Below are 9,929 nucleotides of genomic sequence, written 5' to 3'. Positions count from 1 at the left end.
AGATGACATGAAAAAATAACCTGGAATCAGACAAGCAATAGATAAAGGAAATCCATCTATGCCAGGATCTTCAGTCTCTTTGGGTTACTCCTTTGCAGATGACCTGGGCATTAGTGACAGATTCTGCTCATTGTTACTGCCTTATGCAGCAGGATAGTTATGGTTAACTTCACTACAGGGTCATTTCCCTGAGTGAATGGCGGAGAGGGGTTCTCGATGAATCATCCTCAGAGACTTCAGAGCCAGGAAGAACTCATCACCAAGGCCTAGAAGGGCTAGAGAATCATTCATTGTGACTTGAAGGATATCAATCATGTGGCTTTACGCCTCACTTGGGAAAGCAATGTGTGTCTGCTTCACCTGAAACTCAGGAAAAGACAACTTTCAAAAGTGGGTGAATTGTCACCTTTCTTTGGTCAGAAGAAAATGGACTGGTGGATCAATTTCTCATGCCAGGGAGAAAAGATGGTACCCAGGGGCTGAAGGACTTAATGGAAGGAATTGAATGGACCAGCACAAAAGGCTCTAGCAGGATTTTGGGACCCTCCAAAGTCACTCTTAGTGTGACAATATATTCTGTAGAAATGTGATGTTACACTTTCTGCATACCTGTTTTTTTTTAAACTAAAAATATGAGAAAACTGTTTTTTTTTCTTCAGCTCTATTGAGGTATAATTGACAAAATTATAAAATATTTTAAGTATTCAATGTGATGATATCCTATACACATATATTGTGAAAGGATCCCCCCCCCCCCCAACACATTGATTCATCACCTCACATATTTACCCTTAAAAGTATTTTTTTGGGTGAGAACACTGTAAGTTCTAGTTCCTTAGCAAATTTCAATTATATAATGTAATGTTATCAACTGTAGTCACCTTGTTATGCATGAGTCCTCAGACTTTATTCATCTTATACCTGAAAGCTTTTACCTTTTTACCGACCTCTCCCTGTTTCCCCTATACCTCACCTCCTGGCAACCACTGTTCTACTCTCTGATTCTATGACTTTGATTTGAAAAAAAAGTTTTTTGAAATTTCACATATAAGCAATACTGTGCAGTATTTGTCTTTGTCTGGCTTATTTCATTTAGCATAATGCGCTCCAGATTTGTCCATGTTGTCACAAATGGCAGGATTTCTTTATTTAAAAAGCTGAATAAGTATGCTGGGTGGCTCAGTCAGTTAAGCACCTGCTTTCAGCGCAGGTCATGATCTCAGGGTCTTGGGATCGAGCCCCTGCATCGGGCTCTCCTTTCAGTGGTGAGTTTGCTTCTCCCCCTCCCTCTGTGCTCTCTCTGGCTTTCACTCTCTCTTAAATAAATACTATCTTTTTAAAAACACGAAAAGCTGAGTAATATTCCATTGTATGTAATATACACTGTATTTTCTTGATCCATTCACCTCTTGACAGACACTTAGGTTCTTTCCACACCTTGGCTATTGTGAATAATGATGCAAAGAACATTGGAGTACAGATACCTCTTTGAGATAATGGTTTAGTTTCCTTTGAGTACATACCCTGAGGGGGTACTGCTGGATCATATCTATTTTTATTTATTTATTTGAAAGATTTTATTTATTTATTTGACAGAAGACAGAGATCAGAAGTAGGCAGAGAGGCAGGCAGGAGAGAGGAGGAAGCAGGCTCCCTACTCAGCAGAGAGCCCGATGCTGGGCTCCATCCCAGGACCCTGGGATAATGACCAGAGCCGAAGGCAGAGGATTTAACCCACTGAGCCACCCAGGCGCCCTGTATTTTTATTTTTAATTACTTGAAAAAAACTCCATACTGTTGTTTATAGTGGTTGTACCAGTTTACATTCCCAACAAGAGTGTACAAGCATTCCCTTTTCTCCACATCCTTGCCAGTGTTTGTTATCTTTTATCTTTTTTTTCATAGCCATCCTAACAGATGTGAGGTGATTTTTTTTTTTTTTTTTTTTGGTGAGGTGATTTTTTTTTTTTTTTAGGATTTTATTTATTTATTTGACAGACAGAGACCACAAGTAGGCAGAGAAGCAGAGAGAGAGGGGGAAGCAGGCTCCCTGCTGAGCAGAGAGCCTGATGCGGGGCTCGATCCCAGGACCCTGAGATCATGATCTGAGCTGAAGGCAGAGGCTTAACCCACTGAGCCACCTAGGCGCCCCGCCCCTGTGAGGTGATTTTTAATTGTGGTTTTGATTTGCATTTCTCTGATTAGTGATGCTGCACCCTTTTTAATGTACCTGAGGGTCATTTGTATATCTTTTCTGGAAAAATGTCTATTCAGGTCCTTTACCCATTTCAAAATTAGGTTACTTCCCTTTTTGCTTTTGAGTTGTATGAGTTCCCTGTATATTTCGGATACTAATCCCTTATTGGATATGTGGCTTGCAAATATTTTCTTTCATTCTGTAGTTTACCTTTTCGTTTTGTTGATGCTTGCTTTTGCTGAGCAGAAGATTTTTAGTTTGAGGTAGTCCCCCTTGCTTGTATTCACTTTTGTTGTCTTGGCTTTTGGTGTTAAATGAAAAAAGTCATCGCCAAGACCAATGTCAAGGAGCTTACCCCCTATATTTTCTTCTAGGTGGTTTATGGATTTAGTCTTATGTTCATCTTTAGGATTAAAGACCTTTTATTTCCAGCTGATTTTTGTGTATGGTGTAAGATAATGGTCTAGTTTTATTGTTTTGTATGTGACAATCCAGTTTTCCCAGCGTCATCTATGGAAGAGACCACCCTCTTCCCATTGTATGTTTTTGGCTCCTTTTTAAAAGTTGAATTGGCTGTATGTGTGGGTTTATTTCTGGGTTCTCTATTTTGTGTCATTGTGTCTGTGTTTATGCCAATATCATACTGTTTTAAGTACTATAGCTTTGTAATAGAGTTTGAAATCAGGAAGTGTGGTTTTGCAACGTTGTTCTCCTTTCTCAAGATTGCTTTGGATAGTCGAGATCTTTTGTGGTTTCATATAAATTTTAGGAATTTTTTTTTCTATTCTGTAAAAAATGCCATTGGAATTTTGATATGGAGTACACTGAATCTATAGATGGCTTTAGGTAGTAAGAACATTTTAACAATACCAATTCTTCTAGTCCATGAGCCTGGAATAGCTTTCTATTTATTTGTATCTTCTTTATTTTCTTTCATCAATGTTTTATAGTTTTTGGTGTATGTTAGATTTATTCCTGTTTTTTATTCTTTTTGATGATATTGTAAATAAGATTTTCTTAATTTATTTTTTTAAATTAAATTTTATTTTTTTAAAAGATTTTATTCATTTATTTGACAGAGAGAGAGAGAGAGAGAGACAGCAAGACAGGGAATACAAGCAAGGGAAATGGGAGAGGGAGAAGCAGGATTCCAGCTCATCAGGGAGCTCGATCCCAGGACCCTGGGATCATTCCTGAGCCAAAGGTAGATGCTTAATACCTGAGTGATTCAGGCATCCCTGTTTTCTTAATTTCTCATAGTTTGTTGTTAGTGTATAGAAACACAACTGATTTTTGCATATTGCAAGTTACTGAATTTACTGATTAGTTCTAACAAGTTTATTTTGGTGGGATTTTGGGGTTTTTTAAAGTATAATTTCATGTCATCTGCAAATAGAGACAGTTTTAGTTCTTCCTTTCCAATATGAATTCCTTTTATTTCTTTATCTTGCCTAATTGCTCTGTCTAGGATTTTCAGTACTACATTGAATAGAAGTGATGAATGTGGGCATCTTTGTCTTGTTCCTGATTTTAGAGGAAAAACATTCAAATTTTCACTGTTGAGTATGATGTTAGCTATGGACTTGTCATATATGCCTTTGTTATTTGAGGTACGTTCTCTCTATACCCAGTTTGAGAATTTTTATCATGAAATGATGTTGAATTTTATCAATGCTTTTTCTGCATCTACTGAGATGATTATATGATTTTTATCCTTCATTTTGTTAATGTGGTATATTCCACTGGTTTGTGGATGTTGACCTATCCTTGCATCCTTGGAATAAATCCCACTTGATCATGGTGTATCATCCTTTTAATGTACTGCTGAATTTGGTTTGTCGATATTCTGTTGAGATTTTTGGATCTCTCTTCATCAGGGATATTGGTCTGAATTTTTCTTATACTGTCTTCTCTGGCTTTGGTACCAGGGTAAAGCTGGCTTCATAAAATAAGTTTGGAACTGTTCCGTCTTCTATTTTTGGAAGAGTTTGAGAAGGACTGGTGTTAATTTTCTTTAAATGTTTGGTAGAATTCATCAATGAAGACTTCTGGTCCTGGGGCTTTTTTTGTTGGAAGGTTTTTTTCTTTTAATTACCAATTCAATCTCTTCGCTAGTAATTGGTATATTCATATTTTCTATTTCTTCATGAATCAGCCTAGGTAGATTGCATGTTTATAGGAATGTATCCATTTCTTCTTAGGCTGTCCAGTTTGTTGCAAGACATTGTTCACAGTAGTCTGTTACGATCTTTTGTTCTTGTTATCATCTGTAATGTCTCCTCTTTCATTTATAATTTTATTTATTTGAGTCCTCTCTCTTTTTCTCTTGGTAAAGCTAGCTAAAGGCTTGTCTGTTTTGTTTATCTTTTCAAAAAGCATCTCCTAGTTTCATTTTCTTTTGCCCTTTTTTAGTCTCCATTTTATTTATCTCTGCTCCGACCTTTGTTATTTTCTCCCTTCAACTAGCTTCAGGCTTAGTTTATTCTTTTTCCAGTGCCTCGAGGCATACAGTTAGGTTGTTTATTTGAGCCCTTTCTTGCTTCTTAATGTAGGTGTTTATCGCTATGAACTTTCCTCCTAGAAGGGCTTTTGTTGCATCCCATAAGTTTTGTCATGGTGTATTTCCATTGTCATTTGTCTTGGGGTATTTTTTGATTTCTCTTTTGACTTATTATTTGGCCCATTGGTTATTCAGAAGCATGTTGTTTAATCTCCACATATTTGTGAATTTTCCAATTTTCTTCTTGTCATTGATTTGTAGTTTCCTGCCATTGTGGTCGGGAAAGATGCTTGATATGATTTTAATCTTTTTTTAAAAAGATTTTATTTATTTACTTGAGACACACACACACACACATACACACACCCACAGTGAGAGAGGGAACACAAGCAGGGGGAGTGGGAAAGGGAGAAGCAGGCTTCCTGGGGAGCAGGGAGCCCAATGCGGGCCTCGATCCCAGGGATCCCTGGGATCATGACCTGAGCTGAAAACAGGTGCTTAATGACTGAGCCACCCAGGTGCCCCTGATTTTAATCTTCTTAAACGTATTAAGACCTCTTTTGTGACTTAACATGTGATCAATGCCAGAAAATGTACGCTTGAGAAGAATGTGTACCCTGTTGCTGTTGTGTGGGTTGTTCTGTCAATGTTTTTTGGATGCATCTGACCTAATGTTTCCTATTGATTTTCTTTAGGGATGATCTGTTGTTGAAAATGGGTACAGAAACTTATTCATCTTGGTCATATTCATGAGCTCTGCTATTATATTTTAATGATGGTTTAAAAAATCATTTTCTTTTGAAGTATAGGTTGATAGGAAGTTGCAAAGATAACATAGAGAGGTCCTGTGTAGCCTCCATCAGTTTCCTCTAATGGCTACATTCTATGTAACTATAGCACAATATCAAACCTGGGAAACTTATTTGCACAAAGTGTGTGTGTAGTCTTGTGTGAGATTGCAGAATTATAAAATTATCACTTGAGGAGATTCATAATCACCAGTGCCATCAAGACACAGAACTGTTCCATTACCACAAAGAATTCCTTTAGGCTGCCCCTTTAAAGTCACACTCTTTTATTTTTAATTTTGTTCTTCAATTAAAAAGACAATTTTGAAAGATTCAGACTTTCTCAGTTGTGCTAAGAAGCCAAAGGAATAGAATTTCTGGTGTGCCAGCCCTTCAGCCAGAGAAAGAGGGCAACGAGATAAATGATGGAAGGCAATGAAATTGTGGCAACAGGAACCACAGTGGGGGGAATTCCAAAGGGGAGAGCAGAAACTCAGAGTGAGAGTTCCCTAATGGGTCTTGTTTCCTGGAGTGCAGGGCCTGTTTTACTACAAGGGAATATAAAGGACATAGGATACCAACAATGCCAGTAAGGCACTAGTTCTAATTTTAGTCACTTTATTCAGTCTGAACTCTAAACAGACTGTTTGCAATCTCTGTCTCCCTTTATGTTTAGCGTGTAAGCAAATTATTATTATTTTTTGTCCTCGCTCCTTGGAACTGGCTGCGAAATATTTTTGGCATAATATGCTCAGGTTTTTCTGAGTATCCATTTATTCATGAGTAAAATAAAAATGTTTCTTGATCTCTTTTAGATCAAAAACAAGAGGATTTTTTTTATCTTTTAGATAAAAAACAAGAGGAATCTAAGCTTTCCAACAGGAAGAGAGAGAGAAAGAGAATGTCTAGAATAAAAATTTAGAGAAGCCAGGAAAAAAAAAAAAGCAAATAGTTCTTGAGTAATGGTTGAAAGACCCAGGACAAAAAAACCAAAAAATCCTGCAATCACTAGAGGCCAATGTCCCAAAGAACTCCCAAAGGAGAGTCTCTAATCTTCTCATGGAACCAAGCACAGGTATGAGTGTGGGGAAGAGTGAACCTTAGAGACTGGCCAGAGGAACTCTGAGAGAGATTTCAGAAAACAAAAATCATGTTAGTTGGGCCTAGGTGAACTCTACTTCCACTTTGGGAGTGTGTGATGGGGAGTCATTCTACTTGTGAAGGAAAAACATTCCCTCCTCCCCCAGCAATTTATGAAATTGTTTGTCTTAGGTGACCCTAACCTCCTTTGCTGGTCCTCGGCAGCTGGATCCCCTTTGGGCATCCTGTACTGTCCTCACTACCATCTTTTATCCTTCAGAGCAAATAGATAGAAATCAACTCATCAGGTTGACCTCTATTGAAAGGTTTGAAGGACTTCTGCTCCTTGTTAATGACATTTCAACTGCCAGCCAGAAATGGGGAGGAATTTCTTGAGTGTGGGGGGCTCAAAATTTTCTTGAGACCCTGGAAATCATACTACTTCCCTGTTCCTACACCTTTAATGATAGTAGTAATTTTTATTGCATTACATAAGACTGAGTGAAAGGTTTGTTGAGAGGGTAAAGGGGTAAAAAGCGTGATTCTCAGATCACAGTCACAGAGAAAGAATTTGCCCTCTGGTTATGGAAGTTAAAGCGGCAAGGTACCTGGAGGACATCTTCCAGCATAGCTTACAATAATGCCTGGCACTTTGCAGAAGTCTGTTTCATGTACTTATTCATTTAACTCTTCAGTATTTGTATGAGATACTATCGAATGAAACTGGTGTGAGATACTATTAGAGACAAACAGGCTCAGAGAGGTTAAGCAGCTTGCTAAGTGACCATGGGTAGAAAGGCACTGGGCCCCTTGACACAAGAGTGAATTCCCTGAGCTACCATACCCTTTAGCAACTTATTCAGTTGGTGACTGTCTTTCCCCAAAGCCTCCTTTCTGTAGGGCCTGGCAGTGTGACCCGTTCAGCCTCATTACCATATACAGACCATTCTCGTCTTTTCCTAGCCTCTGAGTGCTGAAGCTCATGGCACCAGACTGTATCATTTACATCTACTCATGGCTGTAGTCCTCTCCTGGAACCTGGCTCATGACTCACTGTCTTTCTAGCACTATCCCTGTCATGGTTTTTGGCAATTTCAAAATACAGAGACGTGAGCCTTCTAAAGCTTTGGCTTTATAGTTCCACAAATCTTCTCCAATGCTTTCATCTTCCACTTTACCCCAGCCACAACCCCCCATACTAATGCCTCGATAGACCTTTTCATTACCAGTAACTGCAACCTTTTCTATTACCCCAACTTTGCATATCCCATTCTTTTGCCACCACCTCTTATTTGGCCAAGTCAATTCCTATAGGTCTACACTTCTTATATCCTAGAATACCGGAACCCTCAATACATCAACCCTACTGCATATTTACTGTCCATTACCTTCTCTGTACTTGATCTCCTCTTTACCCAGCTTAAATTCAATAGAATAGCTCTCTTGCATACAACCTGGTCTCCTGTGCCCTTCTATGGCTTCAATATATTCGCATGGCAAAATGAAACCTGCACCCTCTATGCCTTTATTGGTGCATCTGATAGGGCGAGAACACACAGCCCATCTCCTACAACTGTCTCACAAGGGTGAGAAGAACCATCTCATTTAATTCATGACCATGAGTCTCAAGTGGATCCTTAATGCTCCCAGGAACCAAAATTCCCTAATCTGTCCTCTCTCCCACTCTCCTTGGTGATGATTTCATTCCTTCTTCTTTCTCCTCAAACCCCCAAATCCTTCATGCACACTCTCAGCCAATAACCTTATTTTCTACTTCACCAGGACAAATGAAAAATTAGAGAAGAACCCCTGGTGAAATGCCAACTTCTTAGACTCTGCTTGCCTGTCTGTTGGCGTGGGTAACATACCCATGCTTCCAACTGGATTCTGTCTCTCCCCCACTTCGACCCTCCATCGTCATTTCCCCTCCCTATTATGTAATTCCCATCAGCCTATAGGCACGTTCTTACTTCTCTAACTAATAAAAAAAAAAAAACCAACATTCTTTTGGCTCCCGTTCTTCTAATAGCTTCCCCTATTTCTTTGTTCCTTCCTGCAACAAATTCCTTAAAATAACTGATTATACTTTCTGTCTCTAGTTCTTCTTCTTCCACTCTCTTTCCAACCCCAGTCTGGCTTTCGCCCCCCCATCATTCCATCAGACTGTGCTTTTCTAGCTCTCTGGTGACCTTGGCATTGCTCTATCCCAGGATCAATCCTCAGTCTTCATCTTGACCCATCAGTGCCATTTGCTCACTCAATCAATTGATCAGTCCTTTGCCTTGATGCATTTTCTTTTCTTGGGTTCAAAATTCTGAACTTGGGGAGCCTGGGTGGCTCAGTGGGTTAAAGCCTCTGCCTTCGGCTCATGTCATGATCCGAGGGTCCTGGGATCGAGCCCCACATTGGGCTCTCTGCTCTGCTGGGAGCCTGCTTCCTGCTCTCTCTCTCTCTCTGCCTGCTTCTCTGCCTACTTGAGATCTCTGTCTGTCAAATAAATAAAATAATCTTAAAACAAAAACAAAATTCTGAACTCTACAGGTTTTCCTCCTACTTCGGTGGTCACTGTCTTAGTTCAGGCTGCTATGATGGAAGACTGGGTGGGAGTGTCTTATAGTTCTCAAATCTGGGAAGTCCAAGAAGAAGGTGCTGGCAGATTCTGTTTTGGTGAGGTCCCTCCTCCTGGCTTAAAGACAGCAGCGGTGCTGCACACTCACTTAGCCTTTTCTTGGTGCCTGTTTGAGGTGAGAGATCTTTCTTTTTTTGTCCACCCTCATGACCTCACCTAAACCTAATTATCTTCTAGAACCCCAACTCTGAATACCTTCATGTTTGGAGTCAGGGCTTTAACGTATTGTAAGGACCTATTTAGAAACTGTCCCAGCTCTCCTTCCCCCAGGGGATTTACAGGTAGCAAAGTCCAGATACAAAGGTGGGTCAGGCCAGGTGGAGACATCCGATCAGTGGGGGGCATGCATACTGTCTCCCTGGTTACCAAGGAGTATGGGCCCCGCCCTTTGGAAGCCCTTTTGGCGCCAATCCCAATCAAGTTGTAATAGGCTGGTTCAAATGTCTACTAGGGTAAATTGTAACTCAATTGGTCACCTAGCATCACTGTGGAGTTTCCTGTGTGTGTTACAATCTCATTGGCCACCTGTGCGTGGCCAGGTCCGACTGCATGGCCTTTGCCCTTAAAAGCTAGCCTGTGAAACAGAAAAGGGTCGCCCTCTTGTGCAAGAGGTGCGGCCCCGAACGTTCGGTTAGATTCTTGATGCTTGGTGCAAAATAAAGCTTTGCTTGACCTTCGCTTTGTATCAGTCTCACTCCTTTAATCATTGACCCATTATTGGGGCATAACACGTAT

The sequence above is a fragment of the Mustela nivalis genome (assembly GCF_964662115.1).
Source record: "Mustela nivalis genome assembly, chromosome: 7".
NCBI classification, from domain to species: Eukaryota; Metazoa; Chordata; class Mammalia; order Carnivora; family Mustelidae; genus Mustela; species Mustela nivalis.
Note: the sequence above shows the minus strand (reverse complement) of the source record.